The sequence below is a fragment of the Canis lupus genome, chromosome 23 (genome assembly GCF_048164855.1).
Source record: "Canis lupus baileyi chromosome 23, mCanLup2.hap1, whole genome shotgun sequence".
Lineage (NCBI taxonomy): Eukaryota > Metazoa > Chordata > Mammalia > Carnivora > Canidae > Canis > Canis lupus.
Genome location: NC_132860.1, coordinates 17,376,255 through 17,397,703, shown reverse-complemented (window position 1 = coordinate 17,397,703; position 21,449 = coordinate 17,376,255). Strand labels below are relative to the sequence as shown.

The following is a 21,449-nucleotide window of genomic DNA, read 5'->3' as shown; positions in this document are numbered from 1 at the left end:
TCATGCCCTGGGCTGCAGGCGGCGCCAAACCACTGCGCCACTGGGGCTGCCCTGACCAAACTTTTAAACAATAAAGTAAAATGCACAAATATTTACTATAACAATTTATAATTATTTAGTTTTACATGTATTACATAAAATGTATAAGATGAGAGGACAAAAAACACATGTGATTCAACCACACTAACACAACTTATTTTGGTGTGTTAGTGTGGTTGTTTCAACCCATCTGTAATTTTTTTTCTTAGGGTCTTCCTTTATATAGATATATATAAGGCACCAGCCAAACTGAGCCATTTTGTACTTCCCACAGCACTCAGATTCCAGGCCTTGTTGTTCTGTCTTTTCTCCTCTCTACTCAAAATCTTGTATCTGATAAAAAAAAAAAAAAAAAAAAAAAAAATGAAGGGAAGCCTCCTTTCATCTATTTTCTTTTGTATTTTGTTTCAGGACTGTAATTACTTTTTTTAAAAAATTTTATTTATTATTTATTCATGATAGACATAAGAGAGAGAGAGAGAGAGGCAGAGACACAGGCAGAGGGAGAAGCAGAAGGGGAAGCAGGCTCCATGCAGGGAGCCCGATGTGGGACTCGATCCCAGGTCTTGGATCATGCCCTGGGCCCAAGGCAGGCGCCAAACCACTGAGCCACCCCGGGATCCCCCTTTCTTTTCTGAATAAGGCACAGGTTAATATAACTGATACATATTTCACAAAATTAGTAAAATCTTAAATCACTCTGAATGTGTAAATAGTACTTGAAAAATTTTTTATCTGAAGACCTTCCTTATGTTATGAAATTATAAACCATTCTCTAATCAGAACTTTTGTTAACCTACAATCTTTTTCAGAATCTCCACCTAATAAGTGAGTCAATTCAAGAGAATGAGAAGATAAGCCACAGACTGGGAAAAAATATCTGATAAAGGACTTTTCTCCAAAATATAGAAAAAAACTCTTAAAACTCAACATTAAGAACACTAAGAAAATAGACAACCCAATAATTTTTAAATGGGCAAAAGATCTGAAGAGACACGTCACCAAAGATGATATGCAAAAGAGGCAAATAAGCATATAAAAAATGTTCAGCATCATATTTCATTAGGGAACTGCAAATTAGAACAATGAGATAACACATCGATTAGAATGGCCAAAATCCAAACACTGACAACATCAAATACTGACATGAATATGAAGCAACAAGAACTCTCACTCACTGATGGTGGGAATGCAAAAGGATACAGCCACTTTAGCAGTTTCTCACAAAACTAAATGTACTTTTCTTATATAATCCAGCAACCATGCTCCTTGATACTTACTCAAAGGAATTAAAAACATGTCCACACAAAACCTGCACATCATATGCAGAGTAGCTTGATTTATAATTGCTAAAATTTGGAAGCAGCCAAGATGTCATTCAGTGGGTCAATGGATTAATAAACTATAGCACATACAGACAATGAAATATTATTCACAGATGAAAAGAAATGAGCTATCAAGCCATGAAGAAACATACAAAGACCTTAAATACATATTACTAAGTCAAAGACACCAATCTGAGAAGACTACATATGGCATTATGTCAACTATAGGACAGTCTAGGAACGGCAGAACTATGGAAGCAAAGAAACAATAGTAGTTGCCAGGGGTTAAGAAGAGAGAGAGACGAACAAGCAGAATGCAGAGGATTTTTAGGGTAGTGAAACTATCCTGTATTTTGTATGGACTTCGGATGATTAGGATGTGCCAAGTTAGGTTCAGCAGCTGTAACAAAAACCTGCTCTGGAGACAAACCATGAGAGACTCCTAACTCTGGGAAATGAACAAAGGGTTGTGGAAGGGGAGGTGGGCAGGGGTTGGGGTGACTGGGTGACAGGCACTGAGGGGGACACTTGATGGGATGAGCACTGGGTGTTATATGTTGGCAAACTGAACTGCAATTAAAAACAAAAAAACAAAAGAAAAGAAAAAAGTCCTGCTCTGGTGCAAGACGCTGATAATGGAGAAGGCTGTGCTTGTGGGAGTAGAGTATATATGGGAACTCTGTACTTCCCCTTCAATCTTGCTATGAAACTAAAACTGCTCTAAAAAAAAAAAAAGTCTATTTCTTTTTTTCCTTAATTAAAGATTTTATTCATTTATTCATGACAGACAGAGAGAGAGAGAGGCAGAGACACAGGCAGAGGGAGAAGCAGGCTCCATGCAAAGAGCCTGATGTGGGACTCGATCCTAGGACTGGGACTCCTGGATCACACCCCGAGCCAAAGGCAGATGCTCAACTGCTGAACCACCCAGGCTTCCCAAGTCTATTTTTTTTGAAGTAGTTGATGATATCTCAAAAGCACTTATTAGTCCTATATGCAATAAAATAGTGGTTCGTTAATGTTTTTCCATTTCCATTTTTTCCAAAAATGCTTTTTTAAAAGTGTGATCATAGAATTAGAAACATCAAAATAAGCATGCCAGAAGCCTGTCCAAGTTAGGCATCAAAGTCCTGATTGAGATTACATTACAAGGGTATATTCGTTTGTTAAAACTCAAACTGTACACTTAAGATATGTGCGTTTTATTCTATATAAATTTTACTTCAATTTTTTTAAAGTTACAAAACAAAAGATAAAAATCTGATTTTAAAAATAAAAAGCATCAAAGAAAAAGAACATTTGAACTGCAATCATGTGTGTAAAAAAGAGGGAGGTAAGCAGGTAATTAAAATACATAATTACTTCTCTCTGTACAGAATATCTAAAGAAGGATATGCAATAAATGGCTCTGCAAAGGGAAACTGTGTAGCTAGAAAGCAAGAATAGGGCAGTTTTCATCACCTAACTGGTATCTTTTTAATTTTCAAGGCTTTGTTTTCCGTTCAAAACATTTAAAAATGTACAAATAGCTGAGTGAAGTAAGTCAGTCGGAGAAGGACAAACATTATATGTTCTCATTCATTTGGGGAATATAAATAATAGTGAAAGGGAAAATAAGGGAAGGTAGAAGAAATGTGTGGGAAATATCAGAAAGGGAGACAGAACGTAAAGACTGCTAACTCTGGGAAACGAACTAGGGGTGGTAGAAGGGGAGGAGGGCGGGGGGTGGGAGTGAATGGGTGACGGGCACTGGGTGTTATTCTGTATGTTAGTAAATTGAACACCAATAAAAAAAAATAAAAATAAAAAATAAAAATAAAAAAATAAATAAATAAATAAATAAATAAAAAATGTACAAATATAGTCATGACCATTTTTTTTTCATGACCACTTTTAAAATAAAAATCAATCAACCAAAATATCCTATTTCTAAAAAAAAAAAAAAAAAAAAAAAAAACAAAATATCCTATTTCTATTGAGTTACCTCAGTTTGAGTGATTAAAGTCTCAACTGATGATTACAGACTCAACACTCAGAAGTGTGGTCCTCAAACCAAACTTCATTAGCATTACCTGGAACTTGTTAAAAACGCGATCCTTAGAGTGGTTGTAACAACTGCATAGATATAGATACATACATGTCAAAAGTTGTTGACTTATATACCTAAAACACATGAATTTTTTTTTAAGATTTTATTTATTTATTCATGAGAGACACACAGAGAGAGAGAGAGAGGCAGAGACACAGGCAGAGGGAGAAGTAGGCTCCATGCAGGAAGCCTGACCTGGGACTCGATCCCGGGTCTCCAGGATCAGACCCCGGGCTGAAGGCGGCGCTAAACCACTGAGCCACCGGGGCTGCCCCCGTGAATTTTTTTTTTTTTAATTTTATTTATTCATTCACGAGAGACAATGAAAGAGAGGCAGAGACATAGGGAGAGGGAGGAGAAGCAGGCCCATACAAGTCGCCCAATGTGGGACTCAATCCTGGGAATCCAGGATCACACCCTGAGCCAAAAGCCATCGCTCAACTGCTGAGCCATCCAGGCGTCCCAAATATGTGAATTTTATCATATGTAAATCATAGCTAAAAAGGATAATTTTTTTAAAGAAAGAAATGTAGAACCTCAGGCCTCACCTCAGACTTACTGAATCACCATCTATATTTGTAACAAATATCCAATAGATTCAAATGCACATTTAAATTTGAGATGCACACTGTTTTGGAGTACTTGTAAACATTAATATAGTATGACATTATAGGCAACAGCCATTCAAACATTTTTTTTTAATATTTTATTTATTTATTCATGAGAGAGAGAGAGGCAGAGACACAGGCAGAGGGAGAAGCAGACTCCATGCAGGGAGCCTGATGTGGGACTCGATCCCGGGCCTCCAGGATCACGCCCTGGGCCAAAGGCAGATGCTAAACCGCTGAGCCACCCAGGGATCCCCCCAAACATTTTTTTTAAGAGAGAGGGAACATGAGGTGGGAAGGGGGGTTGGTTGCAGAGGGATAGGGGGAGAGAATTTAAGCAGGCTCCACCCCCAATGCCACGCTAGATCTCACAACCCTGAGATCATGACCTGAGCCAAAATCAAGAGCTGGACACTTAAATGACTGAGCCACCCAGGTACCCTAAAGGTTTTTTTCTAGAGGTCTTTCAAACTGACTATAAACTCCATAAGAACAAAGACTATGTTCATTTTGTGCATTACTAGCACATAACAGGTACTCAACAAATATCTGCCAAATGACAGAAAAAATTCATATTTCTTTGTGCTTACTAAATTTTCTCTTTTTACTAGAACCTCTTTCTATTCTGAGTTGGGTTCTTTTTTTAAGATTTTATTTATTTATTTGACAGACAGAGAGCACAAGCAGGGGGAGCTGAAGGCAGAGGGAAAGGGAGAAGCAGCAGACTCCCTGCTGAGCAGAGAGCCCAATGAGGGGCTCCATCCCAGGATCCTGGAATCATGACCTAAGCAGATGGCAGATGCTTAACCAACTGACCGACCAAAGTACCCCTCTATTCTGGTTTAATATCCACCTGTCTTGGGACACCTGGGTGGCTTAGCGGTTGGGTGCCTGCCTTCAGCTCAGGTAGTGATCCTGGGATCTGGGTTCAAGTTCCACATCAGGCTCCCTGCATGGAGCCTACTTCTCCCTCTGCCTGTGTCTCTGCCTCTTTCTCTCTCTCTCTCTCTCTCTCTGTTTCTCATGAATAAATAAATAAGTCTTTAAAAAAAAAAATCTACCTGTGTTAGCCAACAGGTAGAGATGAGAGCTTATAGAGAAAAAATTCATAATCTATCATTTTGTTATGGCCGAAATGGAAAAGGAAGGAAAACAGTATCAGCCCTAGCCGATAAAGCAAAGTAGACACATGTACACATTTTTCATTTGTTTTCTTATTGTAAGAAATGTTATCTTAATCTTAAAAACACTGTTTTAAGGGGTGCCTGGGTGGCTCAGTCAGTTGGGCAGGTCATGATCTCAGGTGGTGAGATCAGAGCTTGAAGTCAGGCCCTGTGCTGGATGTGGGGTCTGCTTCCAAATCTCTCTCTCCCTCTGCCCCTCCCCCCACCCGGGCTCATGGTCTCTCTAAAAAAAAAGAAAGAAAAAGAAAACACCTTTTAAAGAGTTGACATCTCATTTTACTTTTTTTTAAGATTTTATTTATTTATTCATAGAGACACAGAGAGAGAATGAGAGGCAGAGACACAGGCTAAAGGAGAAGTAGGCTCCATGCAGAGAGCCGGATGTGGGACTCGATCCAGGGTCTCCAGGATCACGCCCTGGGCTGCAGGCGGCGCCAAACCGCTGCGCCACCGGCGTTGCCCGACATCTCATTTTAATGAAGCAAACAAATCTTACAAAATAACACCCAGGAAATTCTGAAATTCTAAAATACTTTTGCAGTAACTTGACCAGGTATTACAGTCAATAAGCAAATCAACTTACTAGTTCTTTCAGTTTCAAAAGTTTTAAAATAGGGCAGCCCGGGTGGCTCAGCGGTTTAGCGCCGCCTTCAGCCCAGGGTGTGGTCCTGGAGACCCTGAATCGAGTCCCATGTCAGGCTCCCTGCGTGGAATGGAGCCTGCTTCTCCCTCTGCCTGTGTCTCTCAGGAATAGATAAATAAAATCTTTAAAAAAGAAAAGTTTTAAAATAAAGGAGTGGTGTTAGCAAAGAAACAAATGATTAGCAACGCAACCACAAAGAGAAAGGAAAAAACAGGATAGGATAAAATGCAAGTTTAAAAGTTGAAAAGCAGCAGGATAAATTTAGCTCAATCAGCTCACCTCAGAACACTAAATCCTAAACTAATATAAGGGATGACAAGAAGCTACCTGATTTACACTTCAGAACTCTCAACAAGCTCTGCAGTTGGCAGTACCAGATACTTCTAGAAATGAAATGTGAGTAGAACTGTTTAAATGCTTAGTTAAGAAGCAGATCCCCAGATGCTCTCCCTTCTCTATATATCTGGGTGACTGTCTTGCTCTATCCCAGCAGAAGAGTTGAGATTTACTACTAGGAAAACATTTAAAAGAGAATAATTGGCCTATGGGAATACTTAGCATTTGAGAACAGGCACATCAAACTGCAGAGAGGAAATTGTGTAAAAGTTTACACAATGGGGCAGCCCCCGTGGCTCAGAGGTTTAAGTGCCACCTTCCGCCGGGGGTATGATCCTGGAGACCCGGGATCGAGTCCCACGTCAGGCTCCCTATACGGAGCATGCTTCTCCCTCTGCCTGTGTCTCTGCCCCTCTCTCTCTCATGAATAAATAAAATCTTTAAAAATAAAAAAAAGTTTACACAATGAATTCTGCAATCTCGAATCTTCCTCTACCCTGCTCCCCAAATTCTGGCAACGAAATTTATACCTCCCAGGCAGGAAATGGAAAGATCCTTATCTGGGAAATCTGACAAACCAAAGGTAAAAACAAACAAACAAACAAAAACTCAAGGGAAGTTGTCAAACCCAATCCCAGTAGGATCACCCATTTTTAACCAATGGTGAAGCCAATAGTCCAAAATTTCACAATGACTACAAGATTAAGAGAAAGCTAAAGAAAGCCTCTAAAAGGGAAGAATAAAACTAAAAGATGGCAGGAAGCTAATAAAAGAAAAAAAAAGTCTTATTCAAGGAAACAAAAACATTTTTTAAAATCAGTAATATCGGGATCCCTGAGTGGCGCAGCGGTTTGGCGCCTGCCTTTGGCCCAGGGCGCGATCCTGGAGACCGGGGATCGAATCCCACGTCAGGCTCCCGGTGCATGGAGCCTGCTTCTCCCTCTGCCTGTGTCTCTGCCTCTCTCTCTCTCTCTCTCTCTCTCTGAGTGACTATCATAAATAAATAAATTAAAAAATAAAAAATAGATAAATAAATAAAATCAGTAATATCTTTAAAGACATAGAGAAAATATTCTAACCATAAAAACAAACACCAAATGTTATGGAAAGGAATATTCAGAGACAAAAAAAAAGGCTGTTGAAATATTTTTAGTGACAGCAGAAATGAAAAAGAGATAGAAGAAAAAGGGGGGAAAAAAAAGAAGAAAAAGGGAAGAAACTAACAGAACAGCAAAAAAGAATAAGAACAAAAACCAGGGATGATTGGATGGCTCAGTTGGTTGGTTAAGTATCTGCCTTTAGCTCAGGTCATGATCCTGGCGTCCTGGGACTGAGGCCCAGAATGCTGGGCTCCCTGCTCAGCAGGGACCCTGCTTTTCCCTCTCCTTCTTACCCTTACTCTGTTCGAGTGTGCGTGCTTCTCTCTCTCAAATAAAATCTTAAAAAACAAAAACCAAAGAAATGAAAACAGGGCTTCCAGAAAGGGAAGAGAAACAGTGGAGAATGGAAGGACTTAAGTTCATAAGCTACCAGTTTAGAAGAGCTTACTGAAAGTATAGATAATGCATACAAAAAGACCCATTAAAAAGCATGAAGTTTCAAAAACCAGAAATACATATAAGATCCCAAAAGTTCTGTGGGAGGGAAAACAGCATCACACAGAAGACTGGGAATCAGAGTAGCACTAGACCCTTCACAATCTTGAAAACGAAAAAATAATGGATCAATAACTTTAAACTTCTGAGGGAAAATTATTTCTAGTTAATCCAAATTATCAATCAAGAATAAAAATATTTCAGACAAGCAAGGCCTCAGTAATATCACTTCCTTTGTACTCTCCCTTTCCACTGATGCCACTGAAAGATATACTTCAACAAAATTAAGGAAAAAAATAAGAAGTGAGATCCAAGAATAAAAAAATTCAACACAAGGAAGACAAAAAAAGGAAATCTTCATAATTATGGGGGAAGATAAATTCCAAGATATCAGTGGTGCATCATCAATCACCAAAACAATCAATATATATTAAAAGATCTCAAAACGCCCAGAGAGAGATAGATCTTCAAGAAGACAAAGCTAATAGATTTTAGATAACTTGGAGAATTAGCTGAGTTTGAATTAATGATAAGCAATAGAAAACTAAGCAAACAACAAAGATTATTAAGTTCATTTACACAGTCAAAATGAAAGCACTGAATACTGATTTAGCCAAAACTACATTGTAACAAGGTATTAGGAAGATGCCAGGTAAGTGAGAAGTGTGCCTGAGCAGGCAAATATAACAGGCTAGGTGAAAGTCAATCTCCATTTTCATGCAAGAAATCAAGAAATATAGTTACATATTTTAACAAACAAACAAACAAAAAAAACGGTAATATAAGATTTATTTACTGACATGGAGGTATACTAGTTAGGCTTAGGTTGGGCTGCAAGAGACCAGAAACCTCAAGAACTTAACAGGGAAATTTTTTTCTCTTCCACATAAATGAAATAATTCAGGACTGGTATGGAGAACCCATGACTGTCTTTTCATTGTACAATCTTTAAGATATAGCTTTTACTTCCCAGTCCAAGATGGCAGCTCAAGTACCAATTCTAACATCCACCTTCTAACCAGCAAGAAAGAAGGGTAATGAAGGCTCTGCTCCTTATTCTTAAAAACACCTCCCAGAAGTCACCTGTGACTTACTTGCTCAGTACTTAGTCATATCACCACAACTAGCTGCAAGAAGATTGCAGCATATCTATATTCCAGGTAGCAATGCACCCAGCTAAAAACCAGAGAGAGGTTCCATTTCTGAGGAAGGGGAACAATTAGCAACCTCTGACACAAGCAATAAATACCAAAAGAATCAGCTTTAAAAGTTTCCAAGGGATCCCTGGGTGGCGCAGTGGTTTGGCGCCTGCCTTTGGCCCAGGGCGCAATCCTGGAGACCCGGGATCGAATTCCACGTCGGGCTCCCTGTACATGGAGCCTGCTTCTCTCTCTGCCTGTGTCTCTGCCTCTCTCTCTCTCTCTGTGACTATCATAAATAAATAAAAATTAAAAAATAAATAAATAAAGGATCTTATTTATTTATTTATTATTTATTTATTTATTTATTTATTTATTTATTTGAGAGAATGTGCCCAAGAGCAAAGCAGACTCCTCTCTCTCTGTGTGTGTGTGTGTGTGTGACTATCATGAATAAATAAATAAAATCTTTAAAAAAAAATCATTTAAAAGTTTCCAAGAGTTGCCTCTGGGGATGAAAAATACAAAAGTGGGGGACAGAGTAGTGAAGAACAATACGGGTGGTTTTGTAATATGCCTCATAGAAATTTGATGGTTTTGTAATATGCCTCATAGAAATTTGATTTTAAGCTACATGAATATATAACTTGATTTGTAAAAAAAAAAATAAAAAAAAATTTAATGATAGGAAAAAGTAAGTAGAGATAGGGACACCTGGGTGGCTCATTAACTGAGCATCTGCCTTTGGCTCAAGTTTGAACCCGGGGGAGCCTGCTTCCCCCTCTGGCTAGGTCTCTGTCTCTCTCATGAATAAATCAATTAAAAGCAAACAAACAGAGAGAAACAGAGAAAGAAAAGAAAGAAAGAAAGAAAGCCAGTCACAACTTCTGTTTCTGAAAACCTTTTTATTTTTCTCTTTAGGGGGTGCAACAGATAGAGGTAAGAACTATATAAAATCAGAAGTAAACCCTGCCAGTACATTAATGCATAGTCTTTAAGACAGTGATTTTAACTCCTAAGAACTTTATGTTTATTTTAGGCAACACAGGCGGGGGGGGGAGGGAGGGTCAGTGGGAAGGAGGGTGACTGCTGAATCCGCTCAGCTGGACACCAAGGCTGCACAGCCATAAACATGCAGCAGCTGCAGAAGCACATCTAGCACATCTCTCAGTAGCTGGACCAGCAACAGTATCAATGTGCTCTATTTTGTGCAGATAAGCTTCACTCTCTCATGAGGAATTCAGGGACTTCTAAAGGTTGTGTCTTTACCTGACAGTGCTATATTACAAAGCAGCTCATACACTTCAGTCACAAAAAACTGAACAAAGGAAGCTGTCACTACCTTGTAGCTACAAGTCATTATGCTGCAAGAAAGCATCAGCAGGCTCTTGATATTCTTGATATGGAAGAAACAATCAACAAAACGTTATTTGAAAAATATTTGATAAAAGTAGCTTTAAATACCCCTCCAATGACTGGGAAATGTCATGGTTCTCAAAAAAAAAAAAAGTTCCATTTATCTCTTAACAAGGGAAAATCTAAGATGACCTGGATAACCAAGCCCTAGCAACCTATAGCTACAGACTCCACGCCTGTTTTGAAGCATTTAATCTTTTAATGTCACATCACATGTTGACAGCCCAAAAAGAAAAGAACTTGAGTCATTACCTTTTAGCATGCTCTGTACTGAAGAAAAGGAATTGCTACACTTTCTATTTGAGAACAAATTTTAAAAGTATAATAAACCAGTGAAACTGTCCTCCCTAATTATGTAGATAGTTTGCAAGAGATTCTGGATGTGACAGTGTCTTCAGCTGACTGACATCATCATAACTGTGATTTTTAAAATGTACACAAGCCAGCACATGAGTGGCTCAGTAAGTTAAGCATCTGACTCTTGATTTCCACTCAGGTCATGATCAAGGATCATGAGACAGATCAAGAGACAGAGCCCTAGGCAGGGCTCCACCATAGCATGAAACCTGCTTACCATTCTCTCTCTCTAAATAAATAACATACATACATACATACGCACGTAAGTGTGCTACCATCTTACTTCTATAGTAATAGCGAAAGATCCTTTCCATGCAAACTGTTTACCTGTACATACAGGGACATTTGTGGAGCTAAATAAAACAAATGACTTTTTCTCTCTTTCTCATATATTGGTGTGCAATCCTGTATCTTGGTTTGCAGTGGGACGCTATTATCTCATGGTTGGTCATAAAAATGAACATGTCAGAAAGTGTATCAGCAAAGCAACAATTCTTGAGAAGAGTACAGGCCCACTGGGTAGCATACCAGCAATTGTTTGCAGTTGAGAGTGAGCATGACCAGGCCATGGCTGCTTACTTCATAAGAATATAGGTGATGAAAGAGTGTCATTTGCCAATGCTCTACACTGTATTGTAATATGGATTGACCAATAACTTAAAATAGGCTGAAAGATTCTTTGGCCAAGCGCTAAGCTTTGCATAAGCTAAACACTGCACTAGAAGATCCTTTTGTTATGCACAAGATTGGTGTGCTTGCACTTCAGAATAGAGAATGGAAAACAGCAGAAAAACGGTTTCTTGATGCTTTCGGAAAAAAATTAAAGCAATTCGGCATGAAGTAACAGTTGACAAATGGGAACCTTTGTCGAACAACTTGGACATGTCCAAAGGAAGCTTAAAAAATATGCCAAAGGCACTGGATTATCACCATGTTAATTCCTTAGAACTCATCTCATCCACCTGTTCTGTCATAAGATATATCCACAATCCGGTGGGCAACTTTGAAAATACTACTATTTCCTCACAGCCCTTCATTTTAGGCAGTATTTTCTGTTACAATGCTTGGTCACTGGATTGAAATGTACATTGGTGATTCTGAAGCTTACACTGGAGCAGATATTAAAAACAAATTAAAATGTTATGACTGAGGATCCCTGGGTGGCGCAGCGGTTTGGCGCCTGCCTTTGGCCCAGGGCGCGATCCTGGAGACCCGGGATCGAATCCCACATCAGACTCCCAGTGCATGGAGGCAGCTTCTCCCTCTGCCTATGTCTCTGCCTCTCTCTCTCTCTCTCTCTCTGTGACTATCATAAATACATAAAAATTTAAAAAAATAAAAAATAAAAATGTTTTGACTTTTGGGACACCTGGGTGGCTCAATGGTTGAGCATCTGCCTTTGGCTCAGGTGGTGATCCCGGAGTCCTGGGATCAAGTCCTGCATCAGGCTCCCGTGGGGAGTCTGCTTCTCCCTCTGCCTATGTCTCTTCCTCTCCCTCCCTCTGAGTCTTTCATGAATAAATAAAATCTTTTTTTTGAATAAATAAAATCTTTTAAAAAAAATGTCATGACTTTGATGTGCATACAATGAAGACACTAAAAAACATTACTTCACTTCCATAAGATTTCAGGGGACTTGATTTTGTTGTTTTTTATTGCAGAGAATTTTAAATAGAAAAACAGATTGCAGAAGACAGGGTTTGTACTACTGGAAACCTCAAGGAAAACTCCAGATTCTATACACTTTCCTTGGAAAAACCTTTTGAAACTGAAATGAATGAAAGTGACATGATGTTAGAGACATCTATGTCAGACCACCAAACAGGTCTTAATTCCATTTTGTCTTAGGGTAAGTCAATATTTCCTCACATCCTTGTCATGTCTTAGAATTTCTCATTTCTTATACAAATCTAGACTACATATTTACATTTAGGAACAGAGACCTGTCATAAGAGACTGGATTACACACCTTTCCAACAGATGTTTTTCTGATCCTACAAAGTAATTATACATAATGGAATAAAGAAGGTAAACTGCCAAAAAAATTTTTTTTCTTTTTTTAAAGCTTCTTTTTGCTCCTGGCTATGTTCATGATTCCATGGGAAAGCAGAAAGTTACAACCAAGATCTCTAAATCACAGAATCTACCAATGCTTAAATATTAATCTATCATATTAAGAGTACAATAACTACTTTGGGGGCAGTCTGCAATTATTTTTTCTAAAGGGAACTTTTTCTGTCAAGAAGTAAGAATTACTGTTGACCTAAGATATCACTATTAGTGAATCATAGTATAATTTAGTTGGTCCATACTTTAATCTAATTCATAGATCAAGATTCTCAACAACAAAAAAAAAGCATTTGGTCTTTTGCCCCCTTATCAGGTTGACTCTGGATGAAAAACCTAGGAAAGCACTGCATTAAAAAAACAAATCTACCTGTTTGTCAAATTCTCTAGAGGAAATGGTTATAAATATTTGAAATATAAATAAAAAAGAAAAAATAAACACCGTAGTGAAAGTAGACAAGTTAATGCCACATCTATGAAAATATACTATCCCCTCAACATTCCTTTTTCATGAACAAAATAATAGAATAAAAAAAAGAATAGAACAATGCTGAATACTAGTAGACTTTCCTAGTTAAGCTACATCAGTATTTCAATGTTTACTTAGATTGCTATTATTTCCTCTCATTTTTCAGATTTATAGCTATCTCTAACCATTTCTAAGTACTGTGAACAACAACCAATTTTACTAAAAAGCTTCTTTTCTGGTGAAAGAAAAATAGTTTGACTAATTCAAATTACAGAAAAAAAACTCTGGCCCATGAAATACATATGTATGAAATACAAAGCTAATGGGTAGCAGAGCCATAAACCCAGGTCTCTTCACTCTAAGACTGGGGCAACCGGTCAAAAAAGGGGTGCATAATCTTTATTACATTCCCTAGTCAATAGTGCCACAAGCAAAGTCCCTGTTGCTCCCATCCAGCTAATCAATTAATTAATTTACATCAACTAACTGAATTATCATGCTTTACTTAAAGGATGTAGGTGCTAATATTAAGATGGGCTCTTTCCAACTGCCAGAACTATATGCAGATTCATTTAAGTTACTTCACAATGAGAGTTTAGTCTAAGAATATGTGGGATAGTACAGAAGCACAAGAAAAGTCTCCACAATTAAGCCTCATTGAAAACTGGAACACTGGGGGATCCCTGGGTGGCGCAGCGGTTTGGCGCCTGCCTTTGGCCCAGGGCGCGATCCTGGAGACCCGGGATCGAATCCCACGTCGGGCTCCCGGTGCATGGAGCCTGCTTCTCCCTCTGCCTGTGTCTCTGCCTCTTCTCTCTCTCTCTCTGTGACTATCATAAATAAATTTAAAAAAAAAAAGAAAAGAAAAGAAAACTGGAACACTGGTCAAAATAAAATAAAACTTGTACCCAGGGGTGCCTGGATGGCTCAAACAGTTAAGCGTCTACCTCCAGCTCAGGTCATGATCTCAGAGTCCTGGGTTAGGCCCCCTGTTTAGAAGAGTCTGCTTCTTCTTCTCCCTCTGTCACTCCCCCTGCTGTGCTTTCTCATTTGCTCGCTCGCTCTCTCAAATAAATAAAATTTTAAACAAACAAAAAATCCACTGGTATCCAGTAAGAACCCTAAATATTATAACTATTTCCTTATTCTGCCTCTCCTGTGACAGTGGTTGTTTAATTCTCCACTAGGACTACTCTCTCTACTACATGGTTTCTATTGCCCTGAGCTTCTGTTTCTTTGCTGTTTTCTTTGCTAGTGCATATTCAAATTCCCTAATGAAGAGGATTACACTGAGTGAATTAACCATTCTGTAAGAGAGAACTACTGTACAGTTCTTAGGTCAGGTTAATTTATAAGCCAATAGGCCTAGGTGATATATCACTGATGCCAATCCATGGTCCAATGAACTGTGGCAGAGTGAGGGGACTCATAAGACAAAGTGTAACAATTGATGCAAGCCCTTGCAGCTAACTGCTTTTTTCAGAAATGGGCTGTAGCTGTCCCTCACTCTTGGAGCATTATGTTTATCGATACACATTTGTTTTATAAACCAAAACATCATTAGGTAAATGCAGATTCAAATATCTAGTTCACCCTCTCTAGAGAGCATGGTCTCTCACCAAAGTGTCAACCCCTACACACACAGTCCTATACAGCAGGTCTTAAATGGTAACATCTCCTTACACCACCCCAATATTTTCTTCTCTTGGGTATGAAGATTTAATAGCCTCTCTGCCAACGATACCTTTTCTCTAAATTGAGATTCTCTTTTGAGCCCAGATTATTCCATATTTATCCTAAAATGAAATCTAACACATGAATTATGCTAGATAAAACTATTCAGATGTAAGATAGTTTCCTATTATAGAAGAATGATTGTCCTAACTGGTGCACCCAAACATTTTCTAATAGAAACATAGGTAGTTTTACAAGTCACAACTTATTAAGCCTTTTTTTTTTTTTTTTTTAAGTCTTTAAAACTATGTCAGGGGACAGCTGGATGGCTCAGCAGTTGAGTGTCTGCCTTTAGCTCAGGGCCTGATCCCAGATTCTCAGGATCGAGTCCCACATCGGGCTCCTTGCATGGAGCCTGCTTCTCCTCCCTCTGCCTGTGTCTCTGCCTCTCTCTAGGTCTCTCATGAATAAATAAATAAAATCTTTAAAAAAAAAAAAAAAACTATGTCAGATGTGGGCTAAGCATCCAACAGAAAATATCACAGATCAGCAAACTGAGACCCATAAAGATTAAGTTCTTTTCTTAAAAAAGATTTTATTGGGGTACCTGGGTGGCTCAGTTGGTTGGGCATCTGCCTTCCACTCCTGTCATGATCCTGGAGTCCTGGGATCGAACATCACATTGGGCCCCATGCTCAGCAGGGAGCCTGTTTCTCCCTCTCCCTCCTCTCTCTTATGGGTGGGGGGGTAGAAGGAGAGGGAAAGCAGACTTCCTGCTGAGTGCAGAGCCCTATACAAGGCTCAATCCCAGAACCCTAAGACTATGACCTGATTCAGTCAGATGCTTAACTAAGACACCCAGATGCCCCAAGATTAAGTTCTTACATAAAATCACATATAATAAATAGTGCTGAAATTAAAATCCTATCTACGTAGGGCCAAAGCCTATGTTTTTAACAACCATCCTCTACTGTCAATGACCACCAACTAAAATAACCAATAGTTATTCCGTAACAATAACTAATTCTAAAGAAAGATGACAGACTCCTACCTTACTCTAATGCAATGCTTCCACAAAATACTATTCAGTGAGATACAATGCTTCCACAAAATACTACTCAGTGACATATCTACCATTCATTAGGAGCTCTGTGACCAAATAAGTGTGTGAAATGTTATACCAAAAAAGAGCTCATCTGGGATGCCTGGGTGGCTCAGTGGTTGAGTGTCTGCCTTTGGCTCAGGGCATGATCCCGGAGTTCAGGGATAGAGTCCCACATCGGCCTCCCTGCATGAAGCCTTCTCCCTCTGCCTCTGCGTGTGTGTGTGTGTGTGTGTGTGTGTGTGTGTGTGTGCGCGTGTCTCATGAATAAATAAATAAAATCTTTTTTTTTTTTTTTTTTTTTAAAAAGAGGGCAACCCGCGTGGCTCAGCGGTTTGGTGCCGCCTTCAGCCCAGGGCCTGATCCTGGAGACCCGGGATTGAGTCCCACACTGGGCTCCCTGCATGGAGCCTGCTTCTCCCTCTGCCTGTGTCTCTGCCCCTCTCTCTCTCTCTCTCTGTGTGTCTCTCATGCATAAATAAATAAAATATTTTTTAAAATAATAAATAAATAAGTAAGTAAATAAATAAATAAATAGCTCATCAAACTTTCACATTGCAGGGATTCTCATACTCACAATGTGAATCTCTAAGAAGTAAACACATTAGGCAGAATTTTCCTTATACATTTAGCCAAAGTTACTACTCTTCAAAGGCCAGTGCCTAGAACTGTTTTGTGGAATGTACCTTAGAAAATACTTATCTAGTAAAAAATTCATATGACATTTTTTTCTTTGGTAACTCACCTAAACTAGGTAAATCAATAAATCTTACAATACATGCTGACTCATACCCCACTTCTAGGTGAAAATGCCATGACTACACTGAGAGCCAATGGCCATGTTTTGGATAACGTGACTTTACCTCTGTTTAAAAATGACTGGATGGGATAGGTACCCAAAGGACAACCCATTCACAACTCTCTCTCTCTCTCTCTCTCTGTGACTATCATAAATAAATAAAAAAAAAAATTAAAAAAAAAAAAGATGGTACAATTCTTGATCTCAGGGTTGTGAGTTCGAGCCCAACACTAGGTGTAGAGGGCTTTTTTTTTTTTTTTAGGTTTTATTTATTTTTTCATGAGAGAACAGAGAGAGAGAGAGGCAGAGACACAAGCAGAGGGAGAAGCAGGCTCCATGCAAGGAGCCTGACGTGGGACTTGATCCCGGGACTTTAGGATCATGCCCTGGGCCAAAGGCAGGTGCTAAACCAGTGAGCCACCCAGGGATCCCCAAGGTGTAGAGATTAATTTAAAAAAAAAATCTTGTCTTTAGACCATAACTAAGAAAGAAAAAACATCTTATTTCTGGATGTAAAAATCTGGTAAATATTGTTTTTTTTTTAAACTTTACTAGTACAAAAAAATAAAAATAAAAAACTAAAATAAATAAAAAATCTATGAGTACACTGTAATCACAATGTCTGAACTCTAGGGAATCTCTCACCCTTTGTACAAGTTGAAGAACTAATAATATCAAATACTCTGAAAATATCTTTGATCCTAAGGAAATGATTTTTCGACAACAGGATAAAAATGTTATATCAATACCAGATATATCTTATCTAAAGCATCAACATTTTAAGAGTCCAAAACATAACAACTTTTAAAAGACAACAAAATAAACCCATTTTATAATATAATAAATTATTTCTTTTATTCAAAGATTAATATAACTGGAATCAATTTGCAGACCTACTAAAATAACAAGAAATACAAAAAGAACAAATACATAGTAGTATCTATTGAGGCCTTTAATAACAATGTTTAAAAAAATTTTTTTTAAATAACAATGTCAAATGCAAAACAAGTGATCTCATTACCATTTACTGTGTTTTTAATCCTACTAATAACTGGATCACAACAGATAAACATTAGATTTTCAAATAATTATTTACTTCCTAAGAATAATTCATGATTTTCTTTAAAGATTTATCTATTTATTTGAGAGAGAAAGAATCTTAAGTAGACTCAGTACAGAGTGCAGGAGCCCAACACGGGGCTCAATCCCACAACTCTGAGGTCACGACCTGAGCAGAAACCATGAGTCAGATGCTTAACCAACTGTGCCACCCAAGCATCCCAATTCATAGTTATTTTAAGAATTATTTATCTGCATCATTCTCCTCTGATTTGGATAGTTTGGGCTCTCGTATTCAGTAGCAAAGAATTTTGTTAGGATACTTTGAAAATCACATCAAAATTCTGAAAGTCCACATTTTTTTTCATAATTTGCCCTCACTACCCACAATATGTTAATAAAAAGTCTACAGGGGATTCCTGGGTGGCACAGTGGTTTGGCGCCTGCCTTTGGCCCAGGGCGTGATCCTGGAGACCTGGGATTGAATCCCACGTCGGGCTCCCGGTGCATGGAGCCTGCTTCTCCCTCTGCCTGTGTCTCTGCCTCTCTCTCTCTCTCTGTGTGACTATCATAAACAAATAAAGAAAAAAAATATTAAATAAATAAATAAATAAAAAGCCTACAGTATTTTTATTTCAATAAAACTAATTATCTTTTACAAGTAATTGAATCTATGTCCATTAAAGGCACAACCTTGCCTACGAAAGAGCTAATATTAGAGTACCACCACATACAAAGTAACAATCAATAATGAAATGACAACAGAGGTCTTAGATCTTTATCTTAGGACAAAGGTATCCTTGAGGAGTTGGGTAGAGTCTAATTTTATGACCATGCAAGTTAGAAAAACAATTATGTAAAAAGTGATGACATTATTTTTTAAAGATTTTATCCATTCATTCATTCATTCATTCATGAGAGACAGACAGAGAGAGGCAAAGACATAGGCAGAGGGAGAAGCAGGCTCCCTCCTGGGAGCCTGATGTGGGACTCGATCCCAGGACACTGGGATCAAGACCTGAGCGGGGGAACCCTGGGAGGCGCAGCAGTTTAGCGCCTGCCTTTGGCCCAGGGCGTGATCCTGGAGACCTGGGACTGAATCCCATGTCGGGCTCCTGGTGCATGGAGCCTGCTTCTCCCTCTGCCTGTGTCTCTGCCTCTCTCTCTCTCTCTCTCTCTCTGTGACTATCATAAATAAATTTTTTTTAAATTAAAAAAAAAAAAAAAAAAGACCTGAGAGGAAGGCAGACGCTCAACTGCTGAGCCACCCAGGTGTCCCAATGACATTCTTTAAAATTGATCAGCATCTTCTCTTTGTTCAATACATTTAATTAATCCTAAAAAAGGGTTACTACTTCCCTCTTTCAAAAACTATACACAGCATACATTTAGGAACTTTAGGTACCTTCTGTCTATACCTGCTAAAGGCCAATAATAAAACATATAAAGGGTGCCTGGAGGACTCAGTCAGTTAAATATCTGATTTCAGCTGAGGTCATGATCTCAAAATCCTGGGATCAAGCCTCACATCAGACTCCTTGCTCAGCAGGGGAGTCTGCTTCACCCTCTCCCTCTGCTCCTCCCCCAATTCATGCTCATTCACTCTCTCAAATGAATAAAATATTTTTTAGAAAATCAACACTTGGGGCAGCCCCTGTGGCACAGCGGTTTAGCGCCGCCTTCAGCCTGGGGCGTGATCCTGGAGACCCGGGATCAAGTTCCATGTCGGGTTCCCTGCATGGAGCCTACTTCTCCCTCTGCCTGTGTCTCCGCCTCTCTCTCTGAGTGTGTCTCTCATGAATAAATAAATAAAATCTTTAAAAAATACAATTTTAGGGCAGCCCCGGTGGCGCTGCGGCTTAGCGCCGCCTTCAGTCCGGGGTGTGATCCTGGAGACCCGGGATCAAGTTCCATGTCGGGTTCCCTGCATGGAGCCTACTTCTCCCTCTGCCTGTGTCTCTGCCTCTGTCTCTCTCTCTCTCTCTCTCAAGTCTGTGTCTCTCATGAACAAATAAATTAAATATTAAAAAAAAAAAGAAAAGAAATTCAAACTGAGGTTGTCTGAGCCAAGAATTTATTCTCAGGGATCCCTGGGTGGCGCAGCGGTTTGGCACCTGCCTTTGGCCAGGGGGGCGCAATCCTGGAGACCTGGGATCGAATCCCGTGTCGGGCTCCCTACATGGAGCCTGCTTCTCCCTCTGCCTGTGTCTCTGCCTCTCTGTCTCTCTGTGTGTGACTATCATGAATAAATAAATAAAATCTTAAAAAAAAAAAAAGAATTTATTCTCAGTTATGACCAACCAACCAGTTATACTACCTCATGTATATCCTCACTGCAAAAGTACAAAACAGGAGAAGACACAATTTGGTCAACTAGAGATATCTCAGTCAAGGACATAGAACTGAGGCCTTAATAGACTAGGAAACACCAATCATTATTGATAGGGAAGGAGTATCCCTGTCATGCAGGACACTATGACTGCAGGATACAGGTAATGTAGATTTCAGATTTCCTCTGCCAATTACACTCTTCAAATACCATGAGGCATCCTCAGTATTTGAAGCCAAACTACTAAAAGATTAAACAGAGTGATATTACCATTTTATTGAAGAAAAAAAAAAATTACTCTGGTCATACTTCCAGGATCCTGTAAGTCTTCTTTAACATGAAAATCCCTTTAGAAACTTCCTTTATCTCTACCCCACCCCCAGCTTAAAAGTATATAATCAATAGTTCCTCATATTCACAATGCAGCAATTTTTGCCCATGAGTCCTATCCCCATGCTATAATAAAAGCACATTTTTGCACCAAAAAATAAATAAAATAAAATAAAAATATTACTCTGGTAACAGTATGGAATTAGCCAGAGAAGAATTTAACTGAAAAGAGAGGGATAAGGAGGTTCCTAAAGCAGATTGCTAGATGTCTTTTTTTTTTTAATTTTTTTTATTTATGATAGTCACAGAGAGAGAAAGAGAGAGAGGCAGAGACATAGGCAGAGGGAGAAGCAGGCTCCATGCACTGGGAGCCCGATGTGGGATTCAATCCTGGGTCTCCAGGATCGCGCCCTGGGCCAAAGGCAGGCGCCAAACCACTGCGCCACCCAGGGATCCCGCTAGATGTCTCTTAATAGCTATAATGGGATCCCTGGGTGGTGCAGCGGTTTAGCGCCTGCCTTTGGCCCAGGGCGCGATCCTGGAGACCCGGGATCGAATCCCACGTCGGGCTCCCGGTGCATGGAGCCTGCTTCTCCCTCTGCCTGTGTCTCTGCCTCTCTCTCTCTCTCACTGTGTGCCTATCATAAATAAATAAATAAATACTTAAAAAAAAAATAGCTATAATGATGATAATAGCGCTGGTGGTGGTGGTGATAGAAGCCTGAATTTTAAGTAGGGATATGGATCACATTTCTCAGTATCCCTTCTGGTAACTTTCAGCCAAAGGAGGTGATGTGGATCTAAAGGGAAGGAGTTATCCCTCTTCCCCACTTCCTCCATCCTCTTACTTGGCACACAGATGTGATAGGGTTAAGATGTTAAACATAAA

At 39.2% G+C, this 21,449-nt stretch overlaps 1 protein-coding gene and 2 pseudogenes across 3 annotated transcripts in view; 2 read left to right on the top strand and 1 right to left on the bottom strand.

The window, feature by feature from the left end:
• SBF2 (SET binding factor 2) overlaps positions 1 to 21,449 on the bottom strand; it is a 453,884-nt gene that overhangs the window by 410,261 nt on the left and 22,174 nt on the right. The window lies entirely within an intron of this gene.
• On the top strand, positions 8,465 to 10,804 carry LOC140614580 (cell division cycle protein 16 homolog pseudogene; annotated as a pseudogene).
• On the top strand, positions 10,824 to 11,881 carry LOC140614579 (cell division cycle protein 16 homolog pseudogene; annotated as a pseudogene).